Raw genomic sequence first — 11,229 nt, 5'->3', positions numbered from 1 at the left:
ATTTGCATTCTCATCTTGTGATAGCGCCCTCTGCCTCGCCAGTAAGTCATACTCTGCGACTAGCACTAGGGCCTCGTCAGTGGGCACGTCGTACCGCCACAGCTCGGCGCTGTAGGCTCTTAGCCAGGAGACCCTCAAGGGGTTTCTATTTCGGTTGTCTATCTTTGTCATCGGCGTGCCGTGACATTATCAAAATCCTGGATCACATTCTTGTGGACTCACTCGAATCATCTGGCTGCTTCTCTTCTGGCTTCATAGACTGCGTTATGGATTCTTGTGACCTGTTCACGGTGCTTCTGTAATGCTTCAGCTTGACTCGCGATTAGGTCAGTTGTTGTCACCATTCCGACTGGGGCTGGAATCAAATATGTTACTTCAACGATGTCAAGCGGTAGGACTGGATAGGTGCCTGTGACTGCAAAATAGGGTGAGCAACCCATTCATCTCCTAACTGTTACTCTTTCTGACCAGAAAACGGAATGTGCGACTTGACTCCATTTGTGCTCCTCTTTGTCAGTGTCCTTGAATAGACCTTGCCAAACGTCGAAATGTGGTCGCTCAATGATTCCATTCGCTCGTGAGTTGTAGCCACTTATCCAGATGTGCTTGACGTGATATTTTTTCTCCAGATAGGCTGCTGCTTTTACGAATGGTGCACCGTTGTCAGTTACGATTTCTGATAAGGTCCCCCAGCAGCAGAGTATATCCTCAAAAATCCAATCACTGAGGGTCTTCGCAGTTTCTGCTCAAAGCATACGGAATTCAGGATAGTGGGTGAGTGAACACCGACCCTGCACAATGTACTTGAATCCGTTTGAGGGTGGCATATGCATTGTGTCGATATATATCTTCACAAATATCGGGGCTGGAATCACAACAGTTGGTGAAATGAGAATCTGGTGAATCTGTCGCTTCTGACATATTATGCAAGTCTTTACGAACCAAGCGATGTCAGCTGCAACATCCAGCCACCAAAAGTGTTCACGAACCAATGATCGAGTCAGAAAAATGCCTCGATGCCCAAGTTGATCATGTGCTCCAGCGAGGACTCGCAGTTGGTTTCCTGATAATATGACTAGCTTGTGCGATCCTTGTCCATCCTTCCTCCAGAGACATCCATCTCGCTTGAAAAAGTGAACTGCATACTTGAGCATTCGATCATATTCCTTGTTCGAGTAATTCTTCAGTTGCTGCAATGTTTCTAGCCAGTCAGTAATTTGAATGATGAGATGGTCATTCCGTCTGGCTCGTGCGGATCATGGAATGTCCTTGTAGCTGACCACCTTCAGTTCCTGAGTATCTCGCATGGATTTCAATTCGTCGTCACTTTGAGTCAGAAGCACAAAAACTGATTGCGTGGCTGGCTCCTCCCTCATTCTGAAAAATTGACCGTCCTCGATTGACGGCGGATAACTCGGAAGCTGTACTCGGGGAAGTACTTGGTGTATAAAGCCGTTCATGTGATCCACCCAGTCATCAAAGTTGGTGTCCTCGATCGGCTCTGGTGGCAGGTCACCTGGCTGTCTCGGTCAGCGTGATAATCTGTCTGGACCATGCATGACTCCTGAGATGTGAACTAGCCAGAAATGGTACATGAGGATCGTGATAACTCAACAGTTGATGCTTGCACTCGAAGCGATGTCTGGGTTCTGCAACATGCCCTTAATGTACTTGGCATCCACTTTGACTATCAGGTTGCGAATGCCGATTAGATAGACCTTGAGTGCTCGCAAAGCATGATATAGACCGTAGAGCTCGAGCTTTGCTTGCGAAAACCTTTTCTCATGATGGTTGAGCGTGATGGACCTAAATTGATTGAAAAACCGCTTTTTCGAACTGTCAGTCACGCCTTGGCACAACTGATATCCAACTGCGATCAGAGACATGTCCACTGCAAGAATAACCAGTGCTGACGAGTCGTAATTGATCGCTCTCAAAGCTGGTGATTCCAATAATGCCTGCTTTACGTCTTCCATCGCTTTGAGCTGTGCCTCGCTGAATTTGAATGGAACTCCTTTCTGAGTAAGCTGCATGAGCGAGTGGGCTCGCTTTGTGAAGTCTTTGATGAAGATCCTCACAACTCCGATTGTGCCTAGGAATGCTCGAACTTCCAATAGGTCCTTGCATGAGCCCCAATTTCTGACTGTCCAGACTCGCTATTCATCTGGCAATCATCCAATCGGTGTACACCTGTGTCCGACGGCCGTAATTTCCTCAGCACATAGTGTTAGCTTCATTCCTGAGAAGGTATGTACCTCCAGCATACTCCATCCACTGCACAATGTGATTGAGATTCTGGAAGTGTTCCCAGATGAATCGTTGCATGCCATCGTTGCCTGTGATCATCTCAAAGCTTCTGTCTGAATTGAGGTATCTAGTCGCTGGACCTTTAACTGGGATGTCATCAATGTACGGCATGGTCAATGCAGGGATTTCTGATTGCAAAATGTATGTGATGTCATCATGAAAGATTGGCACTGAGTTGGTCCACCCCATCGGAAGGGTAACCAGTCGCAAAGCTCCAAATGGTGTCTATGTCACAAAGCACCAAAGCACTTAACCCATTTAAGGGCAAGTCTGCTTTTGTGATCTGCACAAATGATCCATAAAAGGTTGCCCTAAGGCTAACCTGGAAAAGTCTGCCACCATGGGCTAGGCTGAGGACGCGTGCAGTGGCATACAACCAACAATCAAGGCAGAGCCCCAATGTATGGCTTTGCACTAGTTGTGGAAAGTGGGAGCTGGCCTGCTGGCTGCATACAATAGTTGAATGAATCTAAGGTCTTCCCTTAGATCCTCATGTGCTTATATACATGTAGTGGTGGACCCTGGGTACCCTAACTATGGTGTACTTACTGGGGTCCTGTCCTGTCTACATGTGAACATATTGCCAAAACCAGTAATGGTTCTGGACTTTGCTATAGCAACTATTCTATAAAGGCTGTGGATACGCCAAGGTAATCCTACTTTACCCAATGAGATAATTGCCTGAAGGTGGTGCCACTATTTGAGTGGCTGAAGTGATGCCACTTATTGAGTGGCCAATGGGGGTTCTGCCATAGCGCATATTCTAATGCTGGTGCTACTATTTGGCAGCCATGTAGTTGGTGCTGCTATTGAGCAGTGAATTGGGTGCTTGCTAGCTTGATGGTCCAATGAGCACAGGTAAGCCTATTGTGGGCCAAAGGGTTTCATTCTGGGCAAGTGGCCTGGTGTCACGTGACCAACACCTGATAACTTTCAAATAGGGCAAGTGGCCAGTGTCACGTGACTGGGTGGCTGAATCATGGGCGCTTGGTGGTCATGTGGTAGACACAGTCATATCCACGATGTAAATGGTGGTATTGTGCTGTTTGTCTAAGTATCCACTTTGTGAAACCAATATGAAGGTTGGTGTTCGAATAACCACTTGTGGTTGCCGAATGATGACTCTATTGGTGCAAAAAGAAAGGTGCCACTTAATACTGTGACAGTCTGGAACGTGGTGAGGTCACGCGATGTCTCCACTATGAGTCTCTCATCGTATCCAATGTTTAACCCAATGACACCAGCGAGAAGGAAACACCGCAGGACGAGGCACGAGGAGAAATTTTTGACGATTTTATTTCTTTTACAAAAAGTAAAGCACCTCAAGCCGAACTGATCACCAAAATCCAGACGAATGTTTGCTCCCTCTTAGTAATTGCACAAAGACGAGCCATTATAGGAATAATAAAAGAATGTATTATAAATTTGTTGAGTAATGATTTTTTTAAGTATCTTAATAATAATTAGGGCAATGGCCCAATTTGCCAAGAAAATAATTGTTATAATAAATTAATATGCTCTTATATTAGATATTATTAACTACATTTATTACACCAATCGCTGACACAAATAGACGAACAGGAGGAACGCGTGGAGGAGAGCGGGCCCCAAATTAAGCCCAAAAAGATTTGAACTTCTACTGATTTCTTATTTCCCTTCTGGCTGCCGCCCCAAAAAAATGCTGTACCCCTTTGGGGGTTAGGGGATGCAGCCGGTCCAAGAATCTTTGTTTCACTATCAGGAGAAGCACACATTACTTTAATTAGACAGTGCGTGTTCCCAGGATTCTGACTGAGCTTGCGAATGAGGAGTCTGTTGAGTACGGAGTGATAAAGACCCGAAACAAAAAGAAACTGGACTGGAGATTGCAGTTTCTTCATTGACGCCGGGATAATTCTTCCTGCATTGTCGCCCCACATTGTTTCTTCTTTTTTCCCTTGTGAAGTTGTGATGAGGCGTTAGATACGAAAAGGGTATTTAATTTTTCACTGGCACTTTTTAATTTTTAAAAACAAGACCAGTGCTAAGGTCACCCCTTTTACATTCACCGGGGCTCCATTTTTTGGAACGCCTGTAATAAGGCAAAAATGTGTCCTCGATAAAAAAACTCGAGGTCCTCATTGGCAGGTCTGGCCCAGGAGGTCGGGCATAAGGTTTAAAAAATAGGGATTACGAGTAGAAAAAAGGATGGCAAGTTGTAAAGCTAGCGACGGCTAAAAAAACTCGAGTCAGGAAGGCTGCATTAGTCAAGAAGCTGGAAGCACGCAAAGTTTGAGCAGGCGTTATTTTAAGGGAAAATGGGAGAAAAGCAGATTTAGTGAATAATTTCTACTGAAATTCTGAGACCACATGGATAGTTTTTTAGCGATAAGGGTGATTTTAATAAATTCTTTTTCCCCCAACTACCACGTACCTCCTCTGTCCCTGCGCATTTGCCTAGGAAGGGAAGCCTCGCTTCCTTTATTTCTGACAAAAGGTTAAGGTGCTACTCTCACGAGTAGGATCGGTCCATATCTTTTAAAAGTACGAATTCTCAGAATTTTTGTATAGATCGAGCATTGCTCCACAGGCACGACTGCTGAACTGCTCTGCTAGATGCTCCAGAGTCAGCGTAACTTCTGAGTGCTGGATTGTGATGGCGTTGAGTGGTTCGAGACTGTGAATAAGTCGCAGAGACTTTCCGTCCTTCTTTACGATACAGAACCATCGCAATCAGTATGAGGAGTTCGAGGGCTCATAGGCTCCAACATTCAGCTTCTTCTTGATAATTGCGCAGACTTCCTTGTAAATGCCCGATGGAGTCAGAATGTTCTGCTAAATCCATGGCTAATGTGAAATGACTGGGAAATCGATCAGTGAGAAATACTGTGACTTGAATCGTCCTCGCTCAGAATTGCTCCAAGCGAACGCCTAATTGTGCAGACACATAAATGCATGCATGAGAGCTCACTTTTCTGGCCATAAGAATCCCGGCTGGTGCACCACATCCAAAGCCTCCATGTGTTCCTTCGTATAGCAACCGGTCAGAAAGAATGGGCCTGGTCACTCTGGAAGCTTAGATAGATGTTGCAAAGGGTCTTCAACTATTCGTTGAACGATTCAGAATTGCTCGGGTACCGATGCGATTACTGGTCGAGTTTTGAGTGCCACTGGCTTGTACTTTCTCTTGGTCACAGCGTAGCCTGCTCTCAAGCTTGACTCTTGATTGCAACCTTGGCCTATGATCATCTGTAGCAGTCATGAAGTCGACGTGCGAGGTGTTGGTCAGAAGTCTGAGGTGACTGTGTACAATGACGATACAGCATCGAGGACCTGTTCTGAGGCTCGCAGATAGCTTGACTGAATGGAAACAGAATCAGAAGATATGGCTGGGGAATAAGCTGATATAATAGGGGTATTTGTGCTGCTTACATCAATGATTAACACCATCCCGCTGCTTTCAGTACTCATATCTTCTGCTAGTGAAAACCTGGATCCTTCGATCACAAATGCTGTGCCCTGACTCGTGGTGGTCCTCTTGGTATCATGGGTATCGTTGTGACTCTTCCTGTGTTGGGACATATAATGGTAACTGTCTGGTTCTTATCGAAGAAGTTGTGCACCACGCTCTTGGTGAGCACGTCAAATGGTTGTCCTAAAAGAATATCATATGCAGCTGCTCGAATAATGTGGATTTGCAAATATAGGACGATGTCTCTGACTTGGAAAGGTACATTGTGAACGAGTCCAAGCAACTGGTCGACTTCTCTGTTCGCAGACTGCATGTTGAGCTTTATTGTCAGATTGTAAATAAGCCCCAGCGAGAGGCAGACATCTTCCGACATTGCGACAATCTGACACCCTGAGTCTAGGATTACCTGTACTCGCTCCTTGTTGTCAATAAGTGCGACTATCGATCACAATGCGTGTGAGTCTTTTGCGACTGTCAATTGCTCTGGCTCTTCTTCATTGTGAACGTTCTTCAAGTAGGTGTCGTATGGATCAGGAATGATGGAACCTGTTGCTGCTAAAGGCTCTCCTCGACAGGTGAACTCCTCTTCCTGTCTAATCGTAGAACTGCTGTCTTCTGCATTTTTGAAGATCATTGTCATTCCAGTCACACTTGGAGGTACTACTCACTTCGGCATGCATGCTTTGCGATACTTGTTGTGCACGTCTGGCGATATTGACAGCAACTCCTTCATTGACAATGTTACTGCTGATGACTTCATTGATCGCTCAAAAACTGTAGTTGCAAGCTCCGGCTGGTAGACTGGTGGTGCATTGCGATAGGCTGCATCTCGTGCTCCTGGCTTTGGTGCTTGTCCAAAATTGCGAGTGTTGGGCGGGACGTACAATGCATCTCGAACTAATCAGAAAGGATGCTCTGGCACTGGGTCTGCGACTACTGGTGTAGACAAACTCGGTGCACTCTCAGTGGCCTTCTCTGGCTCTGCCTGAGGCTTCTGCTGTTCGGGTGCCTTCTCAGACTGTACTGGCTTTGCAGCCAATCCTGCTGGTCACCTCAGTGGCATATGAACTCCGTCGAAGACCAGAGAGACAGACCTCAGTCTTATTCTCCTTCATCCACTGTGACAGCTACTACAGGCCTAACAAGCCTAATACATCTATTCACACATTATAGCCTTGCTCGCCACCCAGCTCTGCCACATACACCAGTGAGTATAAGTGTTGACTGAAGGGACTTGCTTGTCGATGGGCTCATCATACAGACCATCCGGTCTTTTACTCCAGAGTATCCTTTGAGGGACTGGGGTTTTAGTTTGTTTATCTTTGTCTATGGCAATCTGTGACATTAGAATAAGACTGAACTTTTGTTGCCCCCGCTAGTGTCTAACACTAGTGGCTGCTTCTTTTCAGCATAAGCAGTTTCAGCCATAGCACACAGCTTTTTTGACACATCCATACATACATCGACCTCTACCAGGCATGAGCCTCAGCAAGACCCTGAGCAGCCCAAGGCACTCAAGTGCAAGGCCACCTCGAGGATCGACCTTGATGCCCAAGACAAGCATCAGAGGACCAACAAAGAGAGAGGAAGACTCCTCGCTCTCACATCCCTAGGCGCATCTTCCACAGATCGCCAGCGCACAGCAGCTCAGGTCATAGACACTACCCACATCATACAATAAGGCATCATCAGACAGCCTCACAGTCACACCCCACCACTCGAATGCTACTGACCTCAACCAGGTTGTCTTACCACCGGAGGTCGCAAATCAAGGCTGCCTCCAGAACTCATCACATCTAATGCAGTCCCTCCCCCCATTGTCACTCCCATCACAGTTCGGCTTCTGCTGAACTTCATAAAGAAAAACACAGTTGCAAGACTCATACGCCCGCTCCCATCCAGAGTCAGACCAACTCTACATCTCGCGACACTCACAAAGCAAGTGGACGTGACTCACTTCAGACTCTAGCCTCTACTACAAGGCTTCAAGGAGCATCTCAATGACTACCAGTTTGACTGGGTCTATCACTTAGCAAGAGAGCTAGACACAGCCAGTGCGCACCTACACAGTGGAACGTGCACTTTCACATTCGTCGAGAAGCAAGTTATCAACACGACCTGTTTGGAGATAGGAAGCATCAGCTTCAAGCAGCTAGGGAAGGAGGAACGACTAAAGGAGATAGTCAAGGGATTGATCTTTATCGCAAAGAAGCGATACTTAAAATTCCTGTATTAAATACATTTGTATGCCCCGGTACCAGATCAATTTTGTGTTCAGGAACTACACTGTCCAGCACCACATCACCAATCACTACCATCACCTAGTGTGCATGACATACTTCATCTATCAACCTCTGCTATCTCAGAGATCTATCCCACTTTATCACTACCCGGTTGACATCGAACGTCAAGTCACACTACATGTACCTTTTTGTCTCATTGAACTTGACATCAAAATCTTTAATCCAGTTTGTAACTGGACTGAAAATCTATACTGGGAATTCTTTGCCTGGTTATATCAGCAGGATGAGGAAGCCTTCTACGTCACTTGGAACAACGCATACCCTAAACAAAGACACCCTCACCCAGCAAGGAGAAACTGTCTGATCAAGCTATCACTTCTGCCAGGAGCAGACAATCATCTATAAACCTGGATCCAGACAGACACGCACACCTCAATCAATTCAGAGACAACATTGAACGAAATAACATGTCTGAATTCGATTTGGGAGAAGTCACGGTCCCAGGAGCCGTCATCCCAGCCCAAACCCCACCTGCAGGGCCAAGTAACTCTACTCCATGAGCATCGGCACATCCCAGCTGAGCACAATCACCAGTACAGATCGCATCACCAACTCCATCACTACCAAGATTCACAATGCCTACCACATGGGAAGTGGAAGGCATCCCTTACGCAATGGTGGAAGAAGCTGCCAATGCAGCAGCACCCGAGGGCATCTCACAAAATGTCAGAGACTGGATGAACAATGTAGTCCGTACTTTTATAGTACGAGACGTCACTGCCACCTATGAAACCCTTAAGAGGGAAGATGGAGGAGCGGCATGAGCGCATGGTCAAGCAGCTCAAAGGAATGTTGAAGGAAAACAATAAACTAAAAACCACTGTCACCAGCCTTGAAGTACAGCTTGATGGCAATCGAGCCCTTGCTGCACAAGAAAAGGCAGACACCGATGCCAAGCTTGTGCAGGCAGACCAAAACCTGCAAATGTTGCATTCTCATCTTATCACATTGAAGAATGCACAAAACACCACCACGACGTACATTGCACAGTTGGAGCAATGCCTCACGTCGGGCCAAGTTGCTTCAACAACCGGTATAACCCCTCAGCCACGGTCATCCCAGCAAAAGCCGCTCAAGATGTCAGAAACACCCAAGTTCTCAGGCAAAGGATCCAGCCTCATGCTAGAGCAATGGATCAAAAAGGTCCAGATCTGGTTAAACTACAATCAGGTCAGCACTCATAAGCAATGCATCTCGCAGGCAAATGCCCTGCTTGAAGGTGGCACTTCAGATTACATAGAAGAATACAACGATATTCTTTCAGCAGATCAGGACCCCAGCACATGGGCGGCCTTCATCAAGAAGCTTGAAATGGGATACAAGATGCTTGACCCCAAGCGCATGGCACAGGCTAAACTAGATGAACACTGCGAGAAGAAATTCTCCTCGATGATATATTTTGTGGAGAAATTCAGGTCATATGCTCCTCAGTCTGAATACAGCGACGAGGACTTGATCGTCAAGATCAGGGAACACCATCCCACCTATGTACAAGGAATCATGTCCAATGTCTACATCATGATGCCCCACATGATTCCCGACAAATGGATGGACTACCTCGACATGGCACTCAGGATCGAATCTGAGTACAAGCAACAGTTGACTCTCAAGAAACCAAGCACACAGGCAGGAAGTTCATTCAAGCCCAAAGACCCCAATCTAATGGACACCACAGCAAGAGTCACACACAATCTCACCCTGAAACAGATGGGTTGGCTCGAAACAAAGAAGTGCATATACTGTGGGAAGCACGCCTTTAAGAAGGGGGTATTTTGCAAGACACCCGACCCCAAGTATAAAGGCAAGAAGTTTCAGATGCCCACCACATCTAAGGGAAGGCAAGCAGTTCGAGAAGTCGAGGAAAGCCCAGCGTTGTCACCCCATAACAACGGTTCATCACCAGAAACTAGAGCACTGGAAGAAGCAATTCGTGCATTAAAGGCAAAGAAGGTAGTGGATGCAAAGAAGGGTACGTGAAGTGACAAAGGGAAAGCCCTGGCATCGGCCTCTTCAGAGGAATCAGAACAGGATGCATGTACAGTATCATCGAGTGGGATGAACTCAAGCATTTTGTGGCAGCACTGTAGATGTGTCTGGTGTCACAGTGCCTCAGGACATATATATGTACAGTAGTGCAGTTCGATCGAATGTACCAGTAGATTATCTATACATTGCATCAACTGGTTTGAACAAACATTTGATGGAGTTACCCGTAAGGATACTCTCGCATGAAATCCAGACAAAAGCCCTACTCAACTCAGGAGCCTTCTCTTGTTACGTCGATGAGAAGTTTGCAAGGGACAAAGGATTGAAACTCCTCCCACTACACCATGAGATAAGAGTATACAATGCGGATGCCACACCCAACAAAGGTGGCACCATTAAATACCGTGTGTCACAGTATATTAGCACTTCCCTATTGCGGAAGGCCCTACTGTAACTAGACTCAAGCAGCGTCACCAAAGCCAGCCACAAAAGCCACGCGACATTATTGATGATCAGCTAAGCGCTCAAGGATCTTATCGATTGTAGGTGACAAGCGCCACATCACGTGACCCATAAGGTAGCGCCCTATCAAGCGCCCCTGGCACATGACCTTAAGAGATGCCCAAGCACCTGACATCCTGATAGTTGCTCAATAGGCTCGGGCATAGGCACGGCACACCGAGGTCTGGATTGGTAAGAAGGTCAGCCTTATACCTCATGGCCGAGACGGCACCTCGACAGAATGCCGCACGGACCATGGCCTTATGCATGTGACTACAGCCCACCAATGACCACGTAGTATTTACTAGTAGGTACATTGCTATTGGCTGTAGCACATTATGCAATATGTCTATACATAGTAGGTAGCCAAGGACCTCGTAGATACTAGGGTACCAGAGGGCCTCGCCCCTACATGTATATATATGCCTCTATGTGACTGGGCTATTCCCCAGTCTTATTCATCTATTTTTCACATCCATCGTGGCTTGCCACATCCCTTCATCCCTGAGTTAGCTCGACAGTGAGGCTCATCGCCACTCACTTGTCCTTTGCCTACCATTGGCTGATAGGGGGCTCGCCACCCTTTTATGTTGGATCTTGAGTCACTGCTCCAAGTGAGACCCTGGGGCCTTACAAGGCACTCAGTATAAAGGTCATCCGTGAGTGGGTCATGTGTGAAGC

The sequence above is a fragment of the Laetiporus sulphureus genome (genome assembly GCF_001632365.1).
Source record: "Laetiporus sulphureus 93-53 unplaced genomic scaffold LAESUscaffold_46, whole genome shotgun sequence".
NCBI lineage: Eukaryota > Fungi > Basidiomycota > Agaricomycetes > Polyporales > Laetiporaceae > Laetiporus > Laetiporus sulphureus.
The sequence above is the reverse complement of the archived record's forward strand: the minus strand, read 5'-3'. Positions refer to the sequence as shown.